The sequence below is a fragment of the Giraffa tippelskirchi genome, chromosome 1 (assembly GCF_054371585.1).
Source record: "Giraffa tippelskirchi isolate mGirTip1 chromosome 1, T2T-mGirTip1v1.2.pri, whole genome shotgun sequence".
Classification (NCBI taxonomy): domain Eukaryota; kingdom Metazoa; phylum Chordata; class Mammalia; order Artiodactyla; family Giraffidae; genus Giraffa; species Giraffa tippelskirchi.
Window position 1 is genome coordinate 218,183,538 of NC_137275.1, and position 12,056 is coordinate 218,195,593.

At 40.3% G+C, this 12,056-nt stretch overlaps 1 protein-coding gene and 1 long non-coding RNA gene across 8 annotated transcripts in view; one reads left to right on the plus strand and one right to left on the minus strand.

The window, feature by feature from the left end:
* TMEM268 (transmembrane protein 268) overlaps positions 1-12,056 on the plus strand; it is a 358,336-nt gene that overhangs the window by 101,410 nt on the left and 244,870 nt on the right. For 2 of the 7 annotated variants that reach the window (XR_014078398.1, XR_014078410.1), the window contains exons 10-11: positions 3,361-3,575; positions 7,460-8,262. The exons of 4 other annotated variants lie outside the window; for them this stretch is intronic. The gene's annotated coding sequence lies outside the window, so the exon portion shown is untranslated. Of the gene's footprint in view, positions 1-3,360; positions 3,576-7,459; positions 8,263-12,056 lie in introns of those variants that run through there. One more of the 7 variants, XR_014078399.1, reaches the window with a different exon arrangement.
* On the minus strand, positions 3,122-11,112 carry LOC145540702 (uncharacterized). Its single transcript, XR_014078512.1, has 5 exons — positions 11,020-11,112; positions 9,314-9,921; positions 6,654-6,864; positions 3,895-4,074; positions 3,122-3,554 (listed from the first exon to the last, which is right to left on the minus strand). It is a non-coding gene; the product is annotated as an uncharacterized LOC145540702 (long non-coding RNA).

The window sequence follows — 12,056 nt, forward strand, 5'->3', positions numbered from 1 at the left end:
AAAGCAGAAGCAATCTAAATGCCCATCAATAGATGAGTGGATAAACAATTATGGCATATCCACTAAATGGAATATTATTTGGCCATAAAAAGAATGAAGTACTGATACATTGAATAACATGGACGGATGATCGTTGAAAACATCATGCTAAATGGGAGAAGCCAGACTTAAAAGACCAAAGATCATACATTGTATGATTCCATTTGTAGGAAATGTCCAGAATAGGCAAATCTGTAGAGGTACGAGTAAGATTAGTGTTTGCTAGGGGCTGGTAGAGGAGGGAGTGATTACTTAAAAGCCACAATGTGCCTTATGGGGTGATGAAAATGTTCCCAAATTAGATAATGTGATGGTTGTATAACATTGTGTCATACTAAATGCCACTGGGGGTTACTCTTTAAAAATGATTAAAATGGTAAATTTTACTGTGAGTGTTTTATCACAATAAGAAGAAGCACACAGAACAGCATACATGTAGTATATACAGAAAATATGCATGGAACTGTCTATACCAGTATCAGGACAGTGATTAACTTGGGGATGGTTGAAGGGGTATGGGAGGGAAGGGGCCTTAATCGTGTCTGTAACATTTTATTGCCTTAAAATGCCCTGGAAGTGTATATGGCAAAATGTCAAATTTTATGAAAGTTGGGTTAGTATGTGAGTATTTATTTTGTAGTTCTCCGCATTTTTCTGAATGTTTGAAATATATCTTAATCAAAAGAGAAAAAAGACCAGAGGCTTTGAAAACAGTTTCTGGGCAGCTGTAAATGTGAGTGCGTCTTTTGCCTCACTGCACTCTGAGAGCAGGTGACTTAGGGAACAGGGAACATTAGATTTCACTGTATTTCTGCCTGGCTGCATTCCATTATTTTAGAGTCTATTGAAATTAATGATGCAGGGACATTATTTTTTTCCATCTAGACCTGGAACTTTGACTCTGATCTATGAATCCCATCTTCCAGAGGCATGCTGATGGGCTGAGGTTTTTCATCTCAGATAATTGCTTTTTTCCCCCCTTTGTTTGGTGGAAGACACAATTTTCCTTTCACACCCAAACCATTCAAAGATAAGGCAGTGAACTTGTTTTCTCAGTTTGTGATGTTTTAAATGAGTTATTCCATCATCATCACAAGCAGTTCTCCAATCTGTGGGACCTCTCAGAGATGATGGAGAGGGAGGGGGAAGATGCGAGGGTGCTCATTTCAGATGTTACCGATTATGTCGCTGAACAAACAAATGCAGAGAGTGTCTCTGGGGATAAGGCAAGACATGGTTGGAGTTTGTTTTTCCTCCAAAAGATTTAATACCTTTTTGGGTCCTATTCTTTTTCTCTGTAAAATTAAGTGATCATCCTTGTTGTTTCAGAAGCACCTATGCAATAAAGTTAACTATAATTTCAACAAAACCTAGCTGAACTCATATATCCAGCAGCAAACATAATACCACTGGGGTTTCCATTACTCAGACTTTTCCTGTAGTTCCCTTCAAGGTCATGTTATCCAATAAGCTCACTTTGTAGATGAGGAAACTGAGGCCTAGTCTGGCAACAAGTCTTGTCCAAAATCCCAAAATCTGTTTAGCTATTTCAAGGTCAGATTTCTACCTCACTTGTCAGTCTTGACCTCAACTATCTATTGTCTGTTTCTAAAATAACTTTTCCTACCAATGACAGTTGCTTTGTCTATTCAGAGTCTTTTTTTTTTTGGTACCATGTGAATTTTAGGATTGTTTTTTCTTTTACTGTGAAATGTGCCATTGGAATTTTGTTGGCAAGAATACTGAATTTAAATACATTGCTTTGGATAGAATGGACACTAACAATGTTGTCTTCTGATCCATGAGCACAGTATGTCAGTTATTTGTGTAAAGACAGACAAATTGATCAATGGAACTAACTGACAAGAGTGCCAAGAATACATTATGGAGAAAGGATAGGCTCTTCAACAGATGTTGTTGGGAAAACTGATGTCTGCAGGCAAAAGGAGGAAATTAGACATTTATTTTACACCATGCACAAAAATCAGCTCAAAAGGAATTAAAATCTTAAGATCTGAAACTGTGAAACTCCTAAAAGCAGAAAATAAGGAAAAAGTTTCTTGATTTCTTGGCAATTTCTGGTCTTGGCAACGATTTCCTTAATGTGACAGTAAAAGCACAGGCCACAAAAGCAAAAATAAACAGTGGGATTATATCAAACAAAACAGCCTCTGCAAAGGAAATGGTAAACAGAGTAAAAAGGCAGCCTATGTAATGAGAGAATATATTTGCAAACCCTGTATCTGACAATGGGTTAATATCAAGAATATGTAAGGAACTCCTCTGCGTGCATGCTAAGTCGCTTTAGTCGTGTCTGACTCTTTGTGACCCTATGGACTGTAGCCCTCCAGGCTCCTCTGTCCATGGGATTCTCCAGGCAAGAATACTGAAGTGGGTTGCCATTTCCTACTCCCTGGGATCTTCCTACCCAGGGATCGAACCCACGTCTCTTACATCTCCTGCACGGGCAGGTAGATTCTTTCCCATCAGCACCACCTGGGAAGCCCAAGAACTCCTCTGACTCAATAGCAAAAAGACAAGAAATATGCACAATTTAAAAATGGACAAAGGACTTGAATAGACATTTATCCAAAGAAGACATACGAATGAACAAATGGTATATGAAAACATGTTCAAAATCACTAGTCATCAGGGAAATGGAAATCAATACCACAATGAGACAGCATTTCACACCTGTGTGGAAGGCACTAATCAAAAAAAACCCCAAAACAAAGGATAAGTGTTGGCAACAATATGGAAAAGTTGAAATTCTTGTCCACTGTTGGTGGGAATGTATACTGGTGCAATCATTATGGAAAACAATATGAAAGTTCCTTAAAATTTTAAAAATAGAACTAGCATACGATTTACCAATACACTTCTGGGTAAAGGAATTGAAATCAGGACCTCAAAGAAATATCTGTACTCTGATGTTCACTGCAGCTTTGTTCACTATGACCAAGCTATGGGAAAAAAATCAGTGTTTATCTATGAATGAATAAATAAAGAAATGAGGGATATATACACACAATGGACTATAACTCAACCTTAAAAAAGAAAGAAATCCTGACATATGTAATAATGAGGGTGGAGGATTCTTTACTAAATGAGTCAAAGAAGATTACATTTTGCATGATTCCACTTATATGAAGTATTTAAAATAGTCAATCACTGAAGCAGAGAGTGGAAAGGAGCTTGCCAGGGGCAGGGGAAAGGAATAAACATGGCATTCAATGGGTATGCAGTTCAGTTATACAAGATGAATAAATTCTAAAGATCTGCTGTACAGACCTATTGTACATTTAAAATCTTGTTAAACAGGAAAACTACAGCAACAGGAAAATAAGCTTGTGGAATTTCACTTTCTTGAGAAAAGGAGAGGCTGAGAGAAATACATGGGAGACCATGCATTTTGAAAGGATGGTTTGAAAAATCTGACCAGGATGAATGTTCCTGTTTCCCAAATTCCAGATCAGAGCAACTTTCTCAGCATCATTTGTTTCCGGCCACTCCATCTGCACCAGAAAAAATCACAGGTTAGTGATTTGTCCAACAGGGCTTCTGACCTCATGAATGGAGGCCCTGGAGTTCTTTACAAGAACTGGTGTTCAGTAGGGATGAAGCCTCTGAGAATGAATATGGGCTCTGTCGAGAACATTGTTTTAATGTTCAGCAGGGGTCCCCCTAACAATGTTTCCACGTGGTTTGTAGTGCATGTCCTCTAGATGTGCTCTGGGCTTCTTTATCTACTGCTGTACAGTTTAGTTCAGTCACTCAGTCGTGTCTGACTCTTTGCGACCCCATGGACTGCAGCACACCAGGCTTCCCTGTACATCACCAACTCCCAGAGCTTACTCAAACTCATGTCCTTCAAGTCGGTGATGCCATCCAACCATTTCATCCTCTGTCGTCCCCTTCTCCTGCCTTCAATCTTTCCCAGCATCAGGGTCTTTTCCAGAGAGTCAGTTCTTCACATCAGGTGGCCAAAGTGGTGGACAGGGTCTTGTTATTCTGCTTACTTCCCCAAGGTGAGACCTGGATAGGGAGGAAGTTCAGGAAGAAGGTGGCAGTTCAGATGACCCTGTTTTCTCTTGCCTACCCTCTCTTACTCTGACTGCCCCATCCTTGCTTTTCCTTTCAGTCATGTGCTTACAGCTTCACGGACTGTCCTTCTTGTGACCCCATCTGCTCCTGGTCCATGTTAACGTGTAGTTTACAGGTTTGTGGGAACACATTCTATTTACTGCTCTGTTTTTCTTTCCCTAATTAAGCTTTCCAGTACCGCCCCAAAGGCCAGCCTATCTCTGCATCAGCTTGAAAATCTGTTGTGTTCTTGTCGACAGCTTAGGTCATCATCTCGTCTACAATTCTGAAATCTACAATTCAGTTCAGTTGAGTTTAGTTGCTCAGTCGTGTCTGACTCTTTGGGACGCCATGGACTGCAGTATGCCAGGCCTCTCTGTCCATCACTAACTTCTGGAATTTCCTTAAACTCATTTCCATTGAGTTAGTAATGCCATCCAACCATCTCATCCTCTGTCGTCCCCTTCTCCTCTGGCCTTCAGTCGTCCCTAGCATCAGGGTCTTTTCCAGTGAGTCAGCTCTTCGTATCAGGTGGCCAAGGTTTTCGAGTTTCAGCTTCAACATCAGTCCTTCCAATGAATATTCAGGACTGATTTCCTTTAGGATGGACTGGTTGGATCTCCTTGCAGTCCAAGGGTCTCTCAAGAGTCTTCTCCAACACCACAGTTCAAAAGCATCAATTCTTTGGTGCTCAGCTTTCTTTAGAGTCCAACTCTCACATCCATACATGACTACTGGAAAAACCACAGCTTTGACTAGATGGACCTTTGTTGGCAAAGTAATGTCTATGCTTTTTAATATGTTGTCTAGGTTGATCAAAACTTTTCTTCCAAGAAGCAAGCATCTTTTAATTTCATGGCTGCAGTCAGCATCTGCAGTGATTTTGGAACCCCCCAAATAAAGTCTGTCACTGTTTCCACTGTTTCCCCATCTATTTGCCATGAAGTGATGAGACCAGATGCTATGATCTTAGTTTTCTGAATGTTGAGTTTTAAGCCAACTTTTCACTCTCCTCTTTCACTTTCATCAAGAGGCTCTTTAGTTCTTCTTCACTTTCTGCCATAAGGGTGGTGTCATCTGCCTATCTGAGGTTATTGAAATTTCTGCCAGCAATCTTGATTCTAGCTTGTGCTTCATCCAGTCCAGCATTTCTCATGATGTTCTCTGCATGTAAGTTAAATAAGCAGGGTGACAATATACAGCCTTGACATACTCCTTTCCCGATTTGGAACCAGTCTGTTGTTTCATATCCAGCTCTAACTTTTGCTTCCTAATCTGCATACAGATTTCGCAGGAGGCAGGTCAGATGGTCTGGGATTCCCATCTCTTTAAGAATTTTCCACAGTTTGTTGTGATCCACATAGTCAAAGGCTTTGGCATAATCAATAAAGCAGAAGTAGATGTTTTTCTGGAACTCTCTTGCTTTTTCGATGATCCAAAAGATGTTGGCAGTTTGATCTCTGGTTCCTCTGCCTTTTCTAAATCCAGCTTGAACATGTGGAAGTCCACGATTCACGTACTATAGATGCCTGGCTTGGAGAATTTTGAGCATTACTTTGCTAGCATGTGAGATGAGTGCAGTTGTGCGGTAGTTTGAACATTCTTTGGCAGTGCCTTTCTTTGGGGTTGAAGACTGACCTTTTCCAGTCCTGTGGCTACTGCTGAATTTTTCAAACTTGCTGGCATACTGAGTGCAGCACAGTATGCTTTCACAACATCATCTTGTAGCATTTGAAATAGCTCAACTGGAATTCCATCACCTCCACTAGCTTTGTTTGTAGTGATGCTTCCTAAGGCCCACTTGACTTCTCATTAGATGTCTGGCTCTAGATAATCATCGTGATTATCTGGGTCATGAAGATCTTTTTTGTACAGTTCTTCTGTGTATTCTCAGAAATCTATGATGCTCCATAAACCAGAAATTCTTCTGCTGGGAAAATTCTTTTTCCTAAGTGCACCTTAATTGGTCTGAAGCTGTCTGTATTCGTCATTTATTCCACTCAGGGTGACTGTGCATCTGTTTTGCTACAGCGTTAGTGTGTTTGAGTGTGGGCTGCCCCATACTTGGCTGGGTGGGATATGCAATAGAGTAGAAGCAATGTATAGCTTTCTAAAATTGGAACCATTTTATTTCCAAAATATATCAGGCTATAAGGGCTTTGGATAAGGGATTATGCACCTGTATGATGTACCACAGGGGCTGCATGGCTGTTTCCTCGGTACTGAGTGTTTGAGATGTTTTTAACTCTATACTGTCATGCATAGTGTCTCTCCTCACCAAGCCCTGCTCACTTTGGGATTATTTCCTTGGGAACACTCTCAGAGTGGAAATATTTTATCAGTAGGAAAGAACAGTTTTATAGTTCTTGGGCCTGGCACCAGGCTGTGCCCCCTATACTGTTAGGTTCTGAACCATTCATGGTCATCCCCTCTGTGCTCCAGAGAGGAGGAACTTTTATGAAGATGCTGTCAGTTGGAATGAGTCTGTGAGGGTGAGCAAAGAGCAGGGCTCTATACAAATAATCAGTTACCCTGTGAATGGCTTCTTGGATTTCCTGGTCCAATCCTGTCGGCTGGATTTCCAGGGGGCAGAAGATGACAGCATAGGTATGGAGATCTTTATTGCTTCATAGGACTTAAAGCATGGCAGAGGCCTTCTCTTAGGAGGACAAAGATCCATCTGTTCATCCATTGTTCATCCTTCATGGGACATTTATTGAGGATCTATCCCTTGTCTAAGAACTAGGGGTAAAAGCAGCCAGCGAGACAGACAGGGTTATTAATCTTATGAAGCGAAGAATACGGTGGGAGTGGGGATCAAGAAAGGGCAATAAACAAAAAAATCAATAAACGAGATGATATGATATGGAGTGAAGTATCATGATAGAAATAAAGCTTCGCAACAGGATTGAGGGGGCTGCTAATCTGGACAGGGTGTTCAAGGAAGGTGACATTTGGTTTGAGGCCTGGTTGGCAAGAAGGTGGTCATTGCACAAAGATTTTGAGGGGGGGCAAGCCTCAAGTAGAAGCAGTAGCAAGTGTAAAGATCTTCAGAAGAGAAGAAGCTGGTGTTTTGCAGGATACCCTAAGGGCTGCTATTTATTGGTAAGGGGACATACAACAAGTGTCTGGAACTAATGCTCTGAGGATGTCAAAGAAGAATTTGAGTGAAGAGAAGAGAGAATACCAGATACGTCTGCCACAAGGATTCTCGTGCTTCTCTAGGACCCTGGACCAAATGTCGTTTCTCTCTGGAGTACAGGTCTCTGGGCAGTGGGTGGGTTGCCTGAATGGTCTCTAAAAAGCCCTTCTGACTTGGTATTTTGATCTTTTCTAGCCTGTCAGATGTATGCCTCCCCTGCACTCATGCTTGGTCTAATTCTGAAGATGTACAAAATGGCAGCTCTAGCCACACATGACAAGTAAAATTAATATTAATGTTGATTAAAGTTAACAAAATGGAATATTTAGTTCCTCCATAACACTCACCACATTTCAAGTGTTCAGGAGCAAACTACACAGATCTACCTTTCTGGACAGCACAGAGGGAAAATATTTTCATCACTATGCAAAGTACTCTTGGACAACACTGGCCAAATTTGAAATAAAATGAAGCCCATTATCAGGAGGAGAAGGGGACGACAGAAGTTGAAATGATTGGATGGCATCATCAACATCAATTTGAGCAAACTCCAGGAGATAGTGAAATACAGGGAAGTCTGGCGGACTTCAGTCTAGGGGTCATAAAGAGTCGAACACGACTTAGTGACTGAACAACAATTTTCCAAAGAACCCCCTGGTGACTCTTATGAGCTGAACTGTGTCCTCTCCAACTTTGTATATTGAAGTCCTAATTCTCACTACTTCAGAATGTGACCATATTTGCATATAGGATATTTAAAGAGGTAATTAAGGTTAATTTAGGTCATTGAAGTGGGCCCTAATCCCCTTAGGACTGGTTCCCTTATAAAAAGAGGAGATTAGAACACACGCATACAGAGGAAGGCCATGGAAATCAGGTGAAGACACCAATCTTCTAGCCATGCAGTGAGCCTCAGAAGAAGCAGCTCTGCCAGCACCTTCCCCTTGGAATCCTAGTCTCCAGGATTGTGAGAGAATAAACTTATGTTGTTTAAGCTACCCAGTCTATGATGTATTTGTAGTAGTTTCTTTTTTTTTTCAATGATAGCCTTGGCAAATGAATTCAGTGACTTTTCTTTGATCTGCATATAACACAGGAGAGTGCATTAAACTCTTTGGGAATGCAATTCTGTCCAGTCGTGGCCAGTGGAAATAAACTAGTTTTGATAGCTCCGGCATAGGTGTTAACTCAAATCCTCCTTCTGGGTACTGATTTGTCAACCCTGGTCTCCAGTGCTATTCGGTTCTCCACCCTCTATCACTTGACCTTTGAGGGATGGATAGAGTCACCTTTGTGGATTGCTTTCTTCCTGTAATTTAGTTTATGGCCTTCCTTGTAGATCTCTAGTGGACATCTTTTTAAAGATGTAACTGAGTTGTACAATCTACTCATGGGATAGATATGAGAAAAAAAAATTCCCAAGGTGTCAACAATACAGGATCAGGGGCACAGGAATTAGATTCCTAGTCCAACATTGAATAGCATGGGTTTAAAAGTGTTATTATATAACATTATTATATCTAATATTATATATACAGGCATGTATCTATAGATATAAACGTAGTTATATATGAAGTGAAGTGAAGTCGCTCGGTTGTGTCCAACTCTTTGCGACCCCATGACTATAGCCTACCAGGCTCCTCTATCCGTGGGATTTTCCAGGCAAGAGTACTAGAGTGGGTTGCCATTTCCTTCTCCAGGGTTTCTTCCCAACCCGGGGTTGAACTCGGGTCTCCTGCATTGTAGGCAGACGCTATACTGTCTGAGCCACCAGGGAAGTCCTAGTTATATATAATTATAAATTATAATTATAAATTAATAAATGTCATATTTAAATGGGTGGCCCCCACCCAGCAGGGAACTTTAAAACTATTGAATTGACCCATACATTTCTTCCTAATTCTATTCCTTCAACCTTCTCTCAGCAGTAATCACTACTATAAAATTTTAAAAAAAATTTTTTAAAAATATGTTGTCATTACTTCTGTATATATCCCTAAACATTAGGGTTGCTTGCTTTGAGTTTTATAAAGGTGGTATTATGCTTACCTGTATTGTTCCATATATTGTTCCATGAGTTGGCTCTTTTTCATTCCATATTATGCTTTGAGGATTCATCCATGTTGCTAATAGCTATAATTTCATTTTTTATTCTATGTAGTATTTTATTGTATAAAAACTCTTAAATTTAATCATTCTCGTTCGGTAGACACTTGAATTCTTCAGTTTCTGTTGCAAACAGTGTTGCTTTGAACATTCTTGTGCACGCCTCTTCTTGTATATTGCAAGAGTCTCTCAAAAGTGTGTGCGTGTAACGCTTTTACAATATAAAAAACGTAAAGAGTGTGTAGTGATGTAAATATGCTTGAAAATAATTCAACACTATTTGATTAAAATTAAAGTGGATTTTTTGGTTTGAAATAATCTAGATATCTTAACTAACCCCTCAATTTTAGAACATCCAGAGAGGGCTGATATTTTATTGTATTATTAGTGTTTCTGATAAATATCTCATTTCTTAAATAAAAATAGTTTAAAATATTTAGCTCAGTAACTTACGTCATTGAAGCACCTTTAAAATTTTTTATTCGAGATGCTCCAATCTTCCTTTTGTTTTTCTGTCTGTTTCCTGGTTTCCTGACTGGATGGTAAGTATCCTGAGGACACATAATATATAATGAGGATTTATTGCCTCTGTTTATAGCGAAGGAAATGAGACTGAGCAAAATCAAGCCTAAAATGGCAGAACTGGGACTCAGTCTAAAGCCCACGCACATCTCATTGTGTAATACCTCTTGTCACTGGGGTGTGTCCCCTCCTATCCTGAGGTCCATCATCACCTCTATTGCTTCTGGGGTTGGCAAAGGAAGAAAATAAGTGTCTGCACTGGGCAGGCCAAGAAATTAAAAGACGCTCACTCCTTGGAGGAAAAGCTATGACCAATCTAGACAGCATATTAAAAAGCTGAAACATCACTTTGCCTACAAAGGTCCATATAGTCAAAGCTGCGGTTTTTCCAGTAGCCGTGTATGGATGTGAGAGTTGGACTATAAAGAAAGCTGACTGCCGAAAGAATTGTGGTGTTGGAGAAGACTCTTGAGAGTCCCTTGGACTGCAAGGAGAGCCAACCAGTCAATCCTAAAGAAAATTAACCCTGAATATTCATTGGAAGGACTGATGTTGAAGTGCCAATATTTTGGCTACCTGATGTGAAGAGCCAGTTCATTGGAAAAGACCCTGATGCTGGGAAAGATTGAAGGCAGAAAGAGAAGGGGGTGACAGAAGACGAGATGGTTGGATGGCATGATCAAATCAATAGACATGAGTTTGAATAAATTCAGGGAGATCGTGAAGGACAGGGAAGCCTGGCATGCTGCAGTCCATTGGGTCGCAGAGAGTTGGACACAACTTAGCAACTGAACAACAACTGGGTGGGCTGATTGTCTGCTAATTGCTACTGTGTCTTCTATGCCTACTATATACCTGCCAGACACTGCTAGGTACTATAGATAGGTTTGAACTCATTCTCATATCAGCAGTATAATGTTGATATTATTATTCACGTTTTCCAAGATGAGAAGAATGAGACCCAGAGGGAATACAGTAGTCCCCACTTTATCTGTAGTTTTGCTTTCAGAAGTTTCAGTTACCCATGGGTCAACCATGATCCAAGAATGTTAAATGGAAAATTCCAGAAGTAAACAGTTCATAAGTTTTAAACTGTAATGTGATAAAAACTCTCAGCCCTGACCTACCCTGGAGGTAAATCCACCCAGAAGGTGATTCATCTTTTTGTCCAACCTTTTCCATTCCCACCCATTAGTCACCTAGTAGCCCTCTTGGTTATCAAACTGTCATGATGTCACAATGCTTATTTCAAGGAACCCTTATTGTACTTAATAATGGCCCCAAAGTGTAAGAGGAGTGATGTCAGCCATTTGGATCTGCCAAAGAGAAGCGATAAAGTACTTCCTATAGGTGAAAGGAGAAAGTTCCTTACTTAATAAGGAAAAAAGAAATCATATGCTGACATTGCTAAGATCTATGGTAAGATAGAACCTTCCATCTCTGAAACTGTGAAGAAGGAAAAAGAAATTTGTGCTAGTTTTGCTGTCGCATCTCAAGCTGCAAAGGTTACAGCCAGAATGTGTGATAAGTGCTTAGTTAAGATTGAAAAGGCATTACATCTGTGGGTGGAAGACATGAATAGAAAACGGGTTTCTATCTGTGGTTTCAGGCATCCCCCTACGGGGGGTTCCTGTAAGTGTCCAAGGACAAGCAGGTAGTAGAGATGGCAGAGGTGGGTCTCAAACCCTGGTCTGTCTTTACTCCAAAACCTGCATTTTTCCTAAAAATGTCATACTGCCTGCAGAAGGAGGAAACACTAAATGTGCTCGCAACGCAGTATCACTTTCTATCTGACTGTGATTACAGATACACACCTATGCTGCTAAAGGGAGCAGAGTGAGGACAAAAATGCTTAAAATGAGCTTGGAAATTCAATTTAGGGGCGCCTTTGGGCGGGCACTGGGCTCAAACTCAAACAGAACTTTTGTGATTCTGACCTTCAATTTTGTTTTTGGTTTTTTTTTTGACCTTCAATTTTGGATTGAGGTCCCACTCCCTGCTATGAGTTAGCTAAGAGATGGTAAAGATTATCTTCCAAGTGGGTCTGGATTTAAAAGAATGGGCTACGAAATCAAGTGAATTTGAGTTTGGCTTCAAATTCTGACTCTCACTTATTAGCTGTTTGATCTCAGATGAGTTGACTTCCATGAGCCACAGTTTTTCT